Raw genomic sequence first — 17,845 nt, 5'->3', positions numbered from 1 at the left:
TTCTTACTGAGGTTTTAGGGTAATTCCCCTCAATGGGTGGTTTGAATATTTTTCAGGATTTTATGAATGGTGAGATTTTAGATCATGAGATTATGATACAGAGAATACCAAAAATATATTAGGAGTAACCAGCAGAAAAGATGTAGTCAAAAAAAGAACTGAGACCTGGAAATCTACCAGACCATTACAGAAGCCAAGGCAAGAGGCAAAAATCAAAGTCAAGTCGAAACCAAACAAAACTTTTGAAAAAGAGTTTTGAAACGCAAAAGGATTTGTGAGCCTGTTTCTCTGTTAAACCAAGCTCACAACCTCTGTGAACATGGCTCTAACAATATGGGATGTTGATGTAATGATGGAAGCCACAATGGCAGTGATACTAAAAATAAAAAACTAGACCAAAAATGGACCAAATATATTAACAAAAGCAAGAGAAGACTAAAACTAAAGTCAAATTCTAAACCAAGCACCACAAAAACCCCCAAAATGAGTGCAAAAACTTGAAGAAAGACACTACGAAACCTGAAATTGATTTTACAACTAACTCCCTCATAACACATGGCTTATCTACGCTTATATGTCTTTTTATTTTAAGGAGTGCTATTGTGACCTCTCAGTGCTGCTATTCATTATTTCTAGGTTGGGGATTCCTAACTTCTTAAATCTGTTTTGCTAAGGATGCTGCTTGTACTCTATTTGCATTTGTATTTTGTGAGTATGTTCTGTTCTATTCCGTTAAGCTTTTTTATTTTTGCCATTCATTTACTGAGTTGATTTTCTGAGACCATGGCTCTTTGTTTTACCATTGCCATCTGTGGCAAAAAATTAGAAATACATTTTACTGAGACATTAATAACAAAACTCATTCTTTCTACATTCCTATAGATTGCACAGTACAATTAAATATTCTTATATTTTATTCATTTAGTTTGATGACAGTGCATTTTTTTCACCTAAGGAATATAGCAAAAGTTAGATTTCTTACCCCTTTACAAAATTAATTCATGCTTTTGTTTCTAGTCGACTATATTAGTGTAATGCACTCCTTACAGGACTGCCTAAGAAAAACATCAATCGATTGAAATTAGTGCAGAATGCAGAAGCCAGAATCTTAAACTAGAAAAAGAAAATTTGAGCACATTTAACCAATTTTAGCATTGTTACATTGGTTACCAATGTTGCTCAGAATTGACTTTAAAATACTACTAATGGTTTATAAAACCCTAAATAATCTCGCTCCATCCTATAATTTTGAAATGCCTGTCCCCCTACACTCCAAGTCATTACTTTAGGTTTTCAAATGGAAGTCTGCTTCTAATTCTAAGAGCCAACATTAAAAGAAGTGGTGAGGTGAGGCATCCTTTTGCTGTTATGCACCTAAAATCTAGAATACTTTACCTATAGAAATTCATCAGGCTAATACTGTGGAACATTTGAAAAACTGGTAAAAACCCATTATTTTAATTTGGGTTTTTCGTAGCTACATTTCAGTTGTATTCCTAATTGACTATATGGGTACAGAATTATAATATTCTTCAAGGATCTTCAATCTGTACTAATCCCTACCTTTCTCTGTTGTCTTTTCCAGTTCTTCTGTGGTGGCAAACTGTGCCACCACCACCTGGCCAAGGCACCATGAAGACTCTCTGAGATGCTAGAATGAAGGCAAGTGTTTCATTTGTCCACGAGACCAGCATCATCAAATACTATCATGTGAAACATGAAAACTAAGAGGTTTGATTTAGGAACAGGTATGTTAGGTAGAATGCCCAGTGGGGGCTAGGTAGTCTTTTGGCCTTGGAACCCCTGCAGTTTTTTTTTTCTCCAGTCTAACTGGAGTTTTTTTTTTGTTTGTTTTTACTGGCCTCCCAGCCATCTGACCTTACCATGTTTTGCTGTTACTTATTCTTTCATATTATTGCCTAATCTCAATTGTTTTTTTTTATAACATTCTCTTCTTCATCTTGTAAATGACTTTGAACTACATTTTTGTATGAAAATGTGCTATATAAGTAAATGTTGTTGTTGTTGGTTTCCTAACAAAGACAGTCAGAGTGGCCAAGTGGGCATATAATCTCTAACAGCATGCTTCTATAATGACGGCAGGCAGTGTGTTAAATCCACAATTGTGCTCTTGCAAATGGAATGCCTGTCAATGAACACCATAGGCCAGATGAAAGTTCATGCCTATCAAGTTGGAACATATGCAGTGAAACAATCAAATAAAGAGGAAGCCAAGAACATAGCTTTGGAAGCACTAATACAAGAAGGACATAGCCCTACCCAATACCAAAAAGAATGTAAAGTCTTGTGATGATCTGACAATAAAGCTCTGCACTGTGCAAGCCTCACTACTTTGCTAATCATAACTTTGATTGAAAATAGAATATGACGACTATGGGGATGAACAAAGACAAATCAACTCCTAATGCTCTCTTTGAGAAGCAGAATGATAACAATTGAGCATAATTTAAATCATGATGAATTTCATAATTGGAAGAAAAGAAGGTTAATGAGATGAGGAACCGGGGTGCTGTGGAAGCAAAGTCATCTTTACATTGTAAGTCATCTTACAATGCCTGCCAGCAAAAAAGTTGACAAATAGAGCTCAAAGTGCATCTGCTTTTTAATATTCTTAGGAAATAGGATGTCACTCCCTATAATCATATGCTCCAGACAAGTGACAGTTTGAGCCAAGTAATCAGCACAGAAAGATAAGTAGGAGGGCAGATAGGGCAGGGGCTGCAAAGAGTGATTGCTGTTCAAAACACTTAAGCTGCAGCAGACGCTTATATCAATTATATCAATTGTGCACTGTGTACAGTTTTCGTATGCAGGCTACATAAAGGGCATATCAGCAATGGAAAAACTCCAGAGAAGAGTGACTAGGCTGATTCCAGGGCTACAAGGGATGAGTTATGAGGAAACCTTTAAAAAGCTGAGCTTTTAAGCAAAAGGAGATTAAGAGGAGACAGGACTGAAGTGTTTAAAATCATGAAGGAAATTAATACAGTAGATTAAGACTGTTATTTTAAAATTAGTTTGTCAGTTTTTCATGGCACAGGCAACCATAGACACATGGAATAATCCACCAAGTAGTGTGGTAGACAGTATAACTTTAGAGACCATCAAAACCTGGTTATTTTGGAAGAGTTAAGTGGAGATGACTGGTGAGCTCTGTCGGGCTGAATGGATTGTTCTAATGTTCTAGGGTTCTTGAGGCTGATCCTCCAGTTAGCTGAGAATCATCCAGTCTCACTGAGATTGCACAGGTGATGACCCAACTGAGAGCTGGGAAGGCTTCCCCTATTTGGAAAGGGAAGGGTGATTGACTGGATTGCAGCAACTAAAGGGGGATAACACTGTTCTTGGTGCAGGGCAAGTTCCATACTAGAGTCATCTTCAATAGAATCGGTGATCACTTGGTCACCTACCAGCGACTGGAGCAGTCTGGTTTTATGCCTAATAAGTCTACAATCGACCACATCTTGGCACTGAGGGTTCTCATTGAGCGCAAATGCAAATATTGGCAAAGTTTCTTTGCAGCCTTTATCAATTTTCATAAAGCATTCGACTCAGTTGATCGAGCAGCCCCGTAGGACATTCTGAGACTTCACAGGATCCCCTCTTGGTTGCTGGATATCATGGCCAGCCTGTAAACTGGTACTGTGAGTGCTGTGCAGAGTGGAGGCAGAATCTCTGTATTTTTGGCAGTTGATTCTGGGATTTGTCAGGGGTGTGATCTTGCTCCTTCTCTATTTAATGCTTGCATGGACTGGGTGTTGCGCAGGGTCATGGGGTCCAGTGGCATCTGTTGGTGAAGAAAAATTCACTGATCTTGACTTTGCCAACAATGCTGTGATCTTTGTGGAGTGCATGGAGGCTATGATCAGGGCTCTCGAAAGACTGAACAATGAGTCTGAGCATCTGGGTTTGCAAGTGTCCTGGATAAAAACCAAGATCCAGGTCTTTAATGACGTCTTGGTCACAGTCATCGGCAGAAGTGAAACTAGCTGTAATTCACAAAAGGATGTTGGCTTGTGATCAGTAAGCTATTCAGGTACCCATCTTGCTCAAACTTTATGGTACCCCAAGTCATTATGCCCTATGGTATGTGCAGCAACATCAGGCAACGTAATCCATTGGTCTTCTCTGATGAACGCATTTGCCATGTCAATGTGGACTTGCGTGCGTGATGTTGATGGTCGACCAGATTGAGCTTCATCAATTATACTTGTTTTTCCTGCTTTAAACGTTTCTACCAATTCTTAAACTTTTCATTGAGTCATGCTGATTTCACTTCCATACTGAGCAAACATTCTTTGGTGAATATCAGCAGGTTTCACTTCTTCTGCCCAAAGAAATTTCACAAGGGCATGTTGTTCAAGACTGCAATCCTCCATTAGAGTGTCCATGTTTATTTGACTAGTGTCAAGAGTGCTGTTCTGTGCATATAGTCAACACAAACATGTTGTATTGGTGATCTTCTGTCTGTTGCATTTACTATGTAATTCTCAAATTGCCTTTACCTTTTGATGTATTTTGATTTATAACTTGAACATATAAAATGTCACGTCTGAAGTGAAAGACTGTCGTCAACAATGGACACCCTAAAATATCCAATTCCTATTGCAACGGTAAATGATGTAGTAACAGCTTTGCTTTGCTTCCCATCAATACAATATGAATGTTGCCATCATTTGAAGTACTTAAGTGTGCAGTTAATCTCAAAAAATGTACTATTCCTGCAGCTCCTCTCACAACAAATTACTAAGCATTACCAGAGAATAATGATAATTGTAAAATGCAAGTACACAATAAGTCAATCTACAATACGGTTGCAGTGTGAAATTACCCAGAACTATGGTGGCTCCAAAGGGTAGGCAGTTGAAAATTAAAACAAGTGTACAAAGATGTGATGCTAACAAGGCTAACCTCCATTATGAAGTGTGCAGTGTGTATTACCCTGTCTAAAGCAGGAATGTTTACATGGGGGCAAAGGGGTGTCTGTATAGCTAGCGAACCAATTAAAGGATTAGGAAGGTCATTTTTAAATTCAGCGCCATTGTTACAGTCCCATGAATACATCTTCTCATTCAACAGGTCTGTTTCCTGGGCTTAGCATGATAGTGTGAATCCCTTTCGGAGGGCGACACTTCTGAAAAGCACTGATCTGAAGTGCTTTAGAGCTGAATGTGCATTTCCTCTTTGGATTAATATTCTCTAAGCCTGCATACCGGGATTTCCTTACTCTGTTCATCCTGATACTGAAACCATATACTGCACCTTTATAAGAACATGCAAATCCTACATGCTGCTTACTGATATTTTGCCATAGTGGCTCTAATGCCCAGATTGCAAGAAGCCAGAAGGCAAGGTTGGCATTTTGGTATCTGGTAGTGACATGTTCCTTTGGCTGCAAGATATTTGGACATGGTGCAAGAACTACTATAGAGTACAGGGTGTATTAAATATTGAAATGCCATTTCTTGGCAGGACACTTGTCACTTGATAGGCTTGGCATTGAAACAAAATGGATTGGTCTTATTTCCACCTCGATTTTCCACATCTGTGTAAAGCATCATACTCTATATGCTATTTTTAGGATCAGTTGCTGCTACATTTTTAAATGATGCGGTTTCAAAACCCTTAAACACTACCCAGTGGAAGATATTGTCATAATTACCCATTTTCATACTTTGTGAAGCATATCCACAGTGATCTATTGGGTACATTATTTTTTACATTAGATGCATTACAAAGGCTATTTGCCGCAAATCCTTCATTATAATGTCCTCTGTTAATGAATACTTAACAGCAATTAAGGCTGCATCCTCCGAAGCCTAAAGCTTGAGGCTCAGATATGTCTGCGCAGAGTTTGCACATTTTCTTCATGTATTCTAGTGATCTCTCAAAGACTTGCATGTTAGGTTCATTGCCGTTTTGTACTCATTGCTGGTTATTTATCCATTGATCCGAATTCAGAGTCACAATGACGTAGAGCTACTGTAATTAGAGTAGTGTGTTCACCATGAAGGGTAAAAGGCCATGACTGCACTTCCTCTATAAGAAGCCATCACTGGTGGAACATTGTGCAGGGCATGTTTTCAGAGCCTATTTAGACTTTTCTGCTCACGCCCAACTGACATCCCAGACAGACATTTTGGAATATCTCAATAAATCTCATTCTAATCTTAGCTGAAACTTGCCTTCTGTTATGAAGGCAGTCATACATGTATCTTCATAGGTAGACATACAGTATTTCCAATGATGAAAGAATTCAAGGTCTGATTATGAGGGGTTCTGAGTAGAATACAGGATACTAAACGTGAGCAAAAAAAGACACTGTGCTCAATTGATTCCATCCTGGCACTTTCAGTGAATGAACCTGCTTATTGTACAGTATGTGATTAGGAAATAGTAAATGTTCATATCATCTGCCATTTTGCTTGCCATTTTAACAGGATTAATCGTGGATGATTTATTGCTGTTTATAAGGAAATACATCCTACAGTATAATAATATTGGAACAGTACTTGAAGGGGAAGCAAATTGCTGGCAGTATTGTTTTCATTGCAATACAAGTACATCAACACTTAATTGAACAGCACAGCAGGAACCTTTGAAGATTCTCAAAGAGATTCAGGTGCTCAAAAATACACAAAAAACAGCTGCTGGGACAGTGAAATATCGATCAATCATCACAAGAGAGGAAAAGTTGATCGAAGCTTTGAGCACTGGAATACGTCACTTGATCGAAAATCATGGGAGGAGTCAACTGTGAAGATTTGCGAAAAGGTTCCTACTCTAAGCACTGATTTGAGTGATATCTTATGGAGGAGTTAATGCGCTTGCTCACAAGCACACATATTTAATATGATTTGCAATTTACAGAGACACTCAGTACATGAGAAGGATTTAAAAACATATATTTATGTGGGAGGCGGCATGGTGGCACAGTGGGTAGCGCTACTGCCTCGCAGTTAGGAGACCCAGCTTTGCTTCCTGGGTCCTCCCTGCATGGAGTTTGCATGTTCTCCCCGTGTCTGCGTGGGTTTCCTCCCACAGTCCAAAGCAGGTTAGGTGTTTGGCGATCCTAAATTGTCCCTAGTGTGTGTGTGTGTGTGTGTGTGTGCCTTGCAGTGGGCTGGCGCCCTGCCCGGGTTTGTTTCCTGCCTTGCGCCCTGTGTTGGCTGGGATTGGTTCCAGCAGACCCCAGTGACCCTATAGTTAGGATATACCGGGTTGGATAATGGATGGACATATATGTGGATGGACATTTTATAAATAATTTAGTAAATGTTCATACTGCATTAGGCTGGCGCACTGCCCGGGATTTGTTCCCTTGTAACCCTGTGTTAGGATATAGCAGGTTGGACAATGACTGACTGACTGACTGACTGAATGTTTATATTTAAGATCATTCTATATCATTTTTCCTAAATGAGGTCCTGGGTCTTCAGGCACTGGTTTCTGTCTACTCTGTCCTGTATTCCCTGCTAAGGAGTGTGTACCAAGTGTTGGCTTGGTGATCTGTCAGTTTCTGGCTGCTAGTCTCTGTCTTTTTGTTACTGGTACCCCTGCTTGTTGCTCTTTTGGGGCACTTGATACTGGTACAAAGTAAACCACCCACACCCTGTACTATGTTTCCCTGCCTTAAGTTCACTATGTCACCCATTACAACTATAATCAACTCTGGCCCCAATCCATCATAAATATGGAGAGGATGTGCAGAGTACACAGGGACATGAATCAAACCCAGGAACCAACTATCGACACATCACATAATACATAAGTCTAACTTACGCGGTTTTATGCATCTGAATTTTTTTGCAGTATGCACATTTTTAGTTTTGTCCTTATGCCATGTTTTAGTGTGAATTCTGTGGAAGGTGTTATACGTGAGGCATGTTTTGGGGAGGATTTTTTTTGTTTTTGGTCTTCCCCTTTGGGCTGGATCATAAAAGTCAGTGGTGGAGGCCTGTCTCTACTTCTAATCTGAAGAGCATATTCTATTAATGAGTAGTGTTCATTTGGGGCAGTGGCAACAGGCTCTTCTATATTGATCCCTTACTTTAATTAAGTGTGCATTTTGTAGTTTTTGCATTTAAGTAGATAGATAGATAGATAGATAGATAGATAGATAGATAGATAGATAGATAGATAGATAGATAGATAGATAGATAGATAGATAGATAGTGTAACAACACTAGAGGGCACAGACAGACGCTAGAGGCACACTTGATAAAAAGAAAGACGTTTTTATTTTTATTCACTATGTGGGAAACGCCTTCCTCGTTTCCCACAGGCACAACTCAGTCCCACAAACACAAAACTTATAAATCTTTTCTTCTCTCACTTTACTCCTCCACTCCTCCTCGGCAAGCTTCATCCTCCTTCCACCCAACTCTGGCTCACTGAGTACTGTCCACTGGTCCCTTATATAAGGTACCCGGAAGTACTTCAGGTGCTCGTTGCCCTACTTCCGGCAGCACTTCCGGGTGTGGTGGAACCACCGTCCACATGGTCTGAGGAACAGCTGCAGTGCCCTCGGATCCCAACAGGGCTGTATTGGACTCCATCTCCCATGAAGCCCTGCGGGAGTCCGAGGTACGGCTGCCACCCAGTTGCGGGCTGCCATCTAGTGATTCGGGTGGAGGTAGTGTTCTAAAACATGCTGAAGAATGCAGGTTATGGCTGCAGTATAAAAACAAGTATGTTTCGTAATTTTGTTTAATTCCCTGACAAAAAATGGAGATCAATTACAGCCAAATTATTAGCTTCTGATTGCATTTACATTTACATTTATTTGCATGGCAGACACTTTTATCTAACTGACTAAAAATTTGTTACAGGTAAAACCAGTGGCCATATCCCACCATGGTTTGAGATGAGCAGCCAGGCTTTAAACGCCAGTCACAGAATATGGAATGGATACCTGCTCTATTTAGTCTGTTTTCTGTTTTGAAAATGCTTTTTCATTTTATCTGGGAGCACAAAAAGAAAACAATGTAATACTAATGTAGGGAAAACAATCTTAATCCTAAAACATCTTAATATACCTTATTTACATGGATTTTACTCACAATGAAGTATTCTGAGTTAATTAATTCATGTTTTCATTTTCCAAATGTATTTAACTGCAAGGCCCTGGGAGGACTAGACTCAATTCTGGTAATATCAAGCACCTTGCGCATGGGAAAGGCACTAGCTAAATAAATGTATTATTATTATTAATATTAGTTGAATTCATGAATAAATCCCGCATAGGGTGCCAATAGAAATAACAGGACCTATTCAACGCCCACACTGAACCAATTTAGTGTTTTTGCTGTTATTCAATTATAATGCACATGAGCAATTAAAATGTCCATTCAGGGAAAAAAGCTCCCCTTAATCTTGACCTTGACATTAACTGTAAATTAAATCCAGACCCTCTGCACAAAAACCTACTAGTAAGGAACGTGCAATCTCCCCTACCCAAAAATGCTCACTTCTTGGTAAAACATAAAGGACTTCATGAGTATATTTTATATTCACATGTAAATAATTCCTGCGGTGGGCTGGCACCCTGCCCGGGGTTTGTTCCTGCTTTGCGCCCTGTGTTGGCTGGGATTGGCTCCAGCAGACCTCCGTGACCCTGTAGTTAGGATATAGCGGGTTAGTAAATGGATGGATGGATGGATGTAAATAATTCACATTTTAAAAATATTTTTCTTTTGACTTATTATATATGAGTGACTGACAAAATGCTTTGCAAAAAAGAAACCAATGAACTTTTGTTAAATGTGTAAATCTCCATCTGCTGAGAAGCTGATCACTCTCCAGAAATGCTTTGAAGGCCATCTGTTGCTTCAGATGTACCATAGTGCTTTGATATATAAAATTACCATTTCACCTTTTTGCTTGTATTTGTAAGTTCAAGGCCTTGTATGAGAACTTGGATTTGGCTTTAGCCAAAGGCCTACTGAAGTTAATAAAAAAAGATATTGCCTATAGCCCTTATCTTCAGCAATAAGCTTTAGCTTGAAAAATAATAAACCAATAGCAATTAAAGCGTGAAGACCTTAGGTCAGGAGGCCTGGGTGCCATTCAATGTCAAGGTCAAGATTAATGTGAACTTTTTTTTTCCTTCCCTGAATGGAAATTATAATGTTCAGCGTTATTAGTTTCCATATTTTACAAATGTACTGTGCATCTGTTTTGTTTTGCAGGGTGTGCTGCTTTTTGGTCCATTTTGTGTTATAGGAAAGATGCTCACTCAAGATTTAATGAAACTCCATCCATCCATTTTCCAACCCGCTGAATCCAACCACAGGGTCATGGGGTCTGCTGGAGAAACTGTAACACATAAATAAAACAGCAAGCAGAATCAGTGAGGCTGACTGTATGCTAGAACCAACCTTGTCTAACAAATGCTGAATTAAATCATTAAGGTTCCTGCTTAATTTCTTAAGTATACCTTCTGATATAGCAGTTTGACAAGTGATAGAACCCTACAGTTGAATGAAATATGTTTTACTTTCAGCAATTAGAGCATTTGAATAGAACATCAGTACAATTTAGATGAAAACAGGCCATTCAGCCTAACAAAGCTTGCCAGTCAAATCCACTTAAATCACTCAAAATAAAATGTATCGAGTTTTGAAGGTCCCTGCGTCTATGGTTCTCTGCATTAAGAAAAATGTCCTAATGTTTGTGTGAAATTTACCCTTAACACATTTCCAACAGTGTCCCTGTGTTCTCGTTGAACTCATTTTAATGTAACAGTCTCAATCCAATGTGCTAATTCCCTTCATAATTAATTGTGTCTCCTCTAAATTTACTTTTGCTTAAACTGAAAAGGCTCAGCTCTTTTTATCTTTCCTCAAAACCCATCCCCTGCAAACCTGGAATCAGCCCAGTCACTCTTCTCTAGACTTTTCTGGCACTGCTATGCTTCTATAATAATGAAGTTTACCCCAAGAAAAACTGCAACTTCTATGAAAGTAAGTACTTTTCTTTTTCTCTCATTGTATATTTTCTCTGTCTCTTTTGTGACATATTTTGTTGTTCATTCAGGTCACCTTTATCTTGACCTTGACAGATATGGTGGCACACAGAAGCCATTACACGTGCTGCACTCTGACATGCACAATGCCAACAAAAGCTAAAATATTCAAAATGCACAAGCAAAATACAACTCAGTTCTCTGAATAATGAAATTGCTGTAAGATTTGGAACACTTTGCTGTAATCTACTTTGCATGATGCTGGTTGGTAGCACTGTGTTGGTCTGTCACTGTAAGTTGTATTTCATGTTATGGTGTTGTTTATGGTGAATATTTAAGATGGTTCCTACTTTAATTTCAAAACACTGACAAGTACTGTTGGATAGAGAAATAACAAAAACCAGACATTTATTGTTTTGGACCCGATTTAGTTTTCTGGCCTACCCTTAACATGACTGTCACTTCACATCAAGAAAGCACAGCTCCTGGCCACATTTCCCCAAATATTCTATTGGCCATTCTGTAAATGGAAAGTAATTTAGATCGACTGAAACCAATAAAAAAAAAAAAACTTTTGTATGAATTTGTAAAGTGTTTCTTACGGTGCCTGCCTATTTAACTAAGACATTCCAAACCATTTGTACCCAGCACATTACCAAGAGAACAGTACGATAATAACAATTAATGCTTTTTATTTTGTTCTCGATAAGAATTTATATATAAGCAATTTCTGTTTACGTATAAATGCATACCAAAGACTTTAAATCTGTTTAACTATTTTGGGACAGATATGTGTACTAAAGATTTTACCATTTATCTGTATGATATCTACTGTATCTGGTGAAAACAAATATGCTTCTTAACTCTGTTATGAAAACAAACGTAACTTAACTAAGATTCTTGCTTTGTTATACTCCTCAGTCTTGTCATACTTACCTGACTGGTGCACAGACTCCATTAGGGTTGTTATAAGACATAGCATCCAGCAAGTAGAACCATTTATAACAGGGATCTTCACTATTCTTTATTTAAGATACTATTTTCCCTGACACTCATCAAAAAGACAAAGGTATTTTTGCTTCATTAAGATATGGCTGACTCCAGACACACTCAGTTCTTACAAACATCCTGGTGGATTCTTCATTCATCAGACAGATTGTACAGACAGCTAGAGAAAAGGCTGCAGTGCATATTTCCTTTTTTCTTAAGAATGCTTTGCAAACAAACCCAAAACCTGCCTATCCTCAAAATCTTTAAACACAACATCAATTTGGTTACTTACAAACAAGTCTTCTGTAAATCCTCAGGTGTCTCCTAGAAATTATTGTCTCCTCTCAGACTCTGTAAGTGATCTTTAATCTCTGAGAAATCACTCTCATCTCTCAAATTATTTTGTCAGCTACACTTCTGGTCGGAAAAATATTCATTGAATTATGTAGCTGAGATTTTCTTTGAGGAGACTTCACTGTCAGCATGTTTTTACAGTAGGAAGAGCACAAACACAAAAAGAAAATTAGTTAACCAATAAAAATATAAAAACAAACTATTATATCTATCTGAATTACCTGATGCCTCTAACGGAAATGTCCAAAATTGTACAGGTTTGAACATCAACCGTCCTCTAGGCCATAACAGTAGCAAGACATGTAATGCAGTTAACAAGGAGTCAAAAATGTTGTGATTATTCCAAGTGCTTTATAATAACTCCTACTTCTTTAATTTAGCAAGTAATTTGCTTTGTTAAAAATATCATAGACCTCCATAACATGAGGTTTCCACATTAGGTGAAAACACATGTGCAACAGAGAAAACATGGTGATTAGTTTTATATGGAAACTGAAATGATACTCAAACATGGGTTAACGCTTGCATAGACCTCATGTTTATAATCATATTTATAATCCCTAACCCTAACATTACTAATCACTGTTGCATTACTCTCTAAAACTGTTCAAATAAATGCTAATTGGAAAGTACCCCCAAATGTCCTTTTAGTATTTTAGTAAGGTGCAAACATTGAATGTAGCACTTAATCAAGTAAGCTACCGATTGACTTTTGCACTGTGTCATTTCAGATATATAAAAATAGCAAATAGAAGCCTGAAGCTCAAAAAAAAGAACTGTTACTTAAAAAAAAAATCTTAATAGTCTATACTAATAAAAGGCAAAGCCCTCACTGACTGACCCACTGACTGACTGACTGACTGACTCATCACTAATTCTCCAACTTCCCGTGTAGGTAGAAGGCTGAAATTTGGCAGGCTTATTCCTTACAGCTTACTTACAAAAGTTAAGCACGTTTTAACAAATAATTATTGGTATATATATAGCTTGCCAAATTTTAGCCTTCTACCTACACGGGAAGTTGGAGAATTAGTGACGTTTGGAAAATTCAATATGGCGGCCGACAGTGGCGTCATACCATCGAAATAAGTAAGTACATCGGTTTTGGTTAGCGCAGGGAATCCACCTACCAAATTTCGTGAAGATGGGGCCATAAATAAGAAAGTTCAACATGGCGGACGTTGTCGACCGTTCTCGACCGTTATGACCGTTACATGTAGAATTTCGAAATGAAACCTGCTTAACTTTTGTAAGTAAGCTATAAGGAATAAGCCTGCCAGATTTCAGCCTTCTACGTACACGGGAATTTGGAGAATTAGTGATGAGTGAGTGAGTGAGTGAGTGAGTCAGTCAGGGAGTAAGTGAGGGCTTTGCCTTTTATTAGTATAGATATATATATATATATATATATACTGTATATATATATATATATATATATATATATATATATAGATAGATAGATAGATATGACAACAACACTCATATCAATGACAAAACAATTACATTAACAATCATGTTACGTTATTTTTAAAATTTTTCCTTTTCTTTTTCATAACTTCTTTAACACACTACTTCTCTGCTGCGAAGCGCAGGTATTTTGCTAGTTAACAATAAAACAGACTTACAGTTCAAACACTTGCAAACACAGAGTCAGTAAATTGACAGATTATTCCCATTGTAGCAGACAGTAGTCAAGAGTGCTTATTGGTCAGGTGGGGCGAGCCACTGTATTGGCAGTTCTTATCGTGTAAAATGTCAGTGACTCTCCTGTTTCTATATTCTTTACTTTATCAAAAAAGCCACATGGCTAATCGAAAAGAAAGCATTTACATTTTTTAATTTACTGTATTACATTTATTGAACAGAAATTTAGGTTATGGTGCAAAAAACTAAAATTCATGTTGGCATATGGCACTACATTTTGCCACACATGGGGCTTATAGCATTTTCATTAATTAGATACTGAAGACATTTGCCTTTGTAATTGTAATTCTATCAGCTTTTTGATCAGGAAGCTGTACATCACAATGAGCAAAAATATTAATTTAGCTATTATATGTTTAATTCTAAAGTTCCCGGTCCCTGTGTTTATGGTTCTCTGCATTAAGAATAACATCCTAATGTTTGTGTTAAATTTACCCTTAACACATTTCCAACACACACACAGAGTGGTTTACTTCTCTTTGCTCTCCTTAAAGAAGAATTGAAATATCCCCATTACTTCTATTCTTTCAATGCATTGAAAATCTGAAAAGTTATCTTTCAAGGTAAAACTTCTAAATTTCATCTTTTAATAAAGACATTTGTCAGCCTCAATACAATTCCACAGTAAATGAGCTATCATGAAATATTGTAAAATGACACACACCTCTGGTGCAGATCTGGCAGCTTTGTAAATTTCAGTGTATGCCCTTGTGAAACCAATGAACATGGGCAATGCAAATTGGTCAGAGGACGCAGAATGGGTAGCTACACTCGCCTCCTCAAATGTTATGTGAAATGGAATGCCTGCCCTTCAAGGAATTTATAACCTTTATATAATATTTGTTTAGAAACATGTGTAATGGTAGTTAAGTTAGTATCTGTAAATGTGATTACAAGAATTTAAAGTGTACTGCATCATACGAATTCCTTACATTAGACTACAGCAATATGTCACTTTATACTGCATTCTCCCTACACTGGTCACCGTTCAGGAAGTTATTAGCCTTGCGATCATTATGCTTGGCCTAGCAGCAAAAGGTGGTTGAACTGCAAGCCACAAGAATGCTTTTTCATTTAGCCTAACTTTTTTTCTATTTTTAAAAGTAATAAAACCTGCTTTAAATAATAAATAATAAAACTTGCTCATTATTAGGATGGTCCTCACTATGGAAGGGTGCTTTATAAAATAAAGGCTGCTGTAAATTCTCGCATCTGTGGGTCTGCTAAGGGAAGCTTTAGGAGGAACCCAAAGATAGATACTGTCCGACTGATACTGTGGTTTGTTGTCTGTCAATTGCACCTTTACTTATCCACTCCTGACCCCATGGTAACCCTTGTTCTCTGACTGAAGCCAAGGCTATAGCTGAAATAAAAGCCCACCCCAGTCTTCCTTCTGCTGTTATTAATAGGTTCTTTCCAAGGTGCAGGCCTGTTCATTCCACATTTGAGACTGAGATTGAATTGCAATGACTAAGCTTTTCTAGCTAATTTTGACCATGTCATAAAACTACTTCTTAAAAAAAAAGTGTCAGATTTTAACAAAAGGTTGTTAATTTTCCCGCACAGATATTCTACTGAAAAAGTAACAGCATTTTTTCTAATCACAACCATACTACAGCTCTAGTAGTAAATGTGCTTCACTGAAACTTTAATTTCTTATTTTCTTCAATGGCATTTGCCATTCCAGATATTTCCAAAGCATTATGCCATAATTGCTCCTCTTGTGTTTTTTGTTATGTTCTGAAATGATGTTTTACAATTTTGGATGATTCATAATCTGCAAAAGGGCACCAATATTACTTCAGAAAATTCAGTTTTAGACCAGGGTGCCAGTAAAATCAGTGCAACACCCCTTATAACCTCAACTAATGATGACAACAGTCGAGTAAAAGAGAAAGTATTTTTGTAATGTCATTGCAGCTTGGTATTCCCTTTGGGTGCATTCACATTGATCGAGCCATGTAAACCAGAAAGGACGTGAGGTGTGGCTGTGTAAATAAAGTGCTTAATTCCTTGCCATTCACACAATGCACAAGAACATTTCCTTTCTTTAGCCAGGGAGTTCACCCCAGGATATCAGCTTTGCCAGTGAAAGCCCTGGCACTTAGTCCTCCTCCCCTGGGTTTATAATAGGTTGGCCTTGTCAGTTTCTTTCAATATACTGCACTTGAAAACAATGACTAGGAGTTGGCAAAATCTGAAAGTCACACACAGCATGCCAGCTCCCCCTGGCAGTGCAAAATACAACGGCACACACCGTGGCACTCACTGTGGACCTCCGTGCTTGCATGTAAATAAAGCAGAGACGTGAAATGTAAGTGGTAAAAGGATGGACCCCTTTATGGAACTTGCATTATACATAAAAAGGGTTTTTTATGATAAATATTTTTTTACTTCTTCTGAACGACAAGAAACCAACCATCGGATTTGATGCCATAGAACTTTCATGTTTTACTCAGGGTTTTACTTCTATAATTTGTCATGGGTTTGAAATTTCTGTTTATGTATTCTAAATACTTTTGCTAAAGTGACAGAGGCCAGGTAGAAGTCATCACTGTAGGCAGCAGAAGGCGCTATACGACAGGGAATGTAGCCCTCTATGTGGCTTTGACATAAATAAAGTGGTACACTCAAGCAAGGAACTTAGTTAGAAATTTGTCATGGTGTTTCAGAAATACAGAAGATTGGAATCACCCAATTTGTGATAGAAATTGCTACTTTTTATCAAAGTACCATTACACTGATTTAAAAAATATAGTCAAGACATTACTAATGGTATAAATGGCTATTACTGCTTGAATCAGCTGATTTTTAATTGACTGCATGGGCCCATTTTCAGCAGCCATTACTCCAGTGTCCTAATGGTAAACTCATTTAGCTCATCTCTAATTAATCAGGTTTAAACGTTAATTGGTTATTAGAGAAACCTTTCTAATTGTGTTAGCACAGCTGAAAGTTGTTATTCTATTTAAGAAAGCTATTAATTTGTCTTTCATTGCATTGTAAGGTACTATCATTCAAAAATGGACAAAACTCAATAGTTTCCCCCGCAAAAAAAAATTCAGCTTGTTATTGCTTTGCAAAATAAAATTTATCCCATGTGTGATTAACAACAAACTGAAAATTTCATACAAAGGTGTCTGTTACTGTCTTGAGAGAACAGGGTGAAGTGGAGCTAATCAGGATAGAAAAAGAAGGGGAGCAATGGCAGAAGAGGAAAAGGACATTAAAGTTTGTAGTTTGAGATACAAACACCATACAGGTCCTCGTTTGGCTTCATCATCAAACACACACCAAATACCAGTATCAAAAATGTTAAAACAGGCAAAAGTTTAGAATCACCTACCGTCTAACGTCTGTGCTTTTTGTACCCATTTTAGTGTTTTCTTTTCACAAAATTGAATTACAACTTATCCAGTTTAAATAAACTGAAAACTGGAAAAAGTAACCAGAAGAACTTAACACGAAAGTAAAATTAAATCATAAAGGAAAAATGCATGGAAAAAAAGAATTATATGTTTATAAGGTTTTGGGGTAATTTTTTGTGATGTGCACAGAGTACAGTGAAATTCTTACTTGCACATGCTAATCAAAATGCAACACTTTGCCACTCTCGGGCTCCATGATTGGTGAGTAGAACTACCTCACCTTAAAACTTCTGCCTAACTTATCGAAAACATTTAGCTATCAAGACATGCCAGCACTAATTGAAATCATTCAGTGCATTAAATACAACATGATAGGACATATACAGTGTAAGAAATATGCACTATGCTGTTGTTGCTGTGGACTTTGGTCATCTTATACAGG

This window comes from Polypterus senegalus, chromosome 11 (genome assembly GCF_016835505.1).
Source record: "Polypterus senegalus isolate Bchr_013 chromosome 11, ASM1683550v1, whole genome shotgun sequence".
In the NCBI taxonomy this organism is placed as follows: Eukaryota; Metazoa; Chordata; class Cladistia; order Polypteriformes; family Polypteridae; genus Polypterus; species Polypterus senegalus.
Note: the sequence above shows the minus strand (reverse complement) of the source record.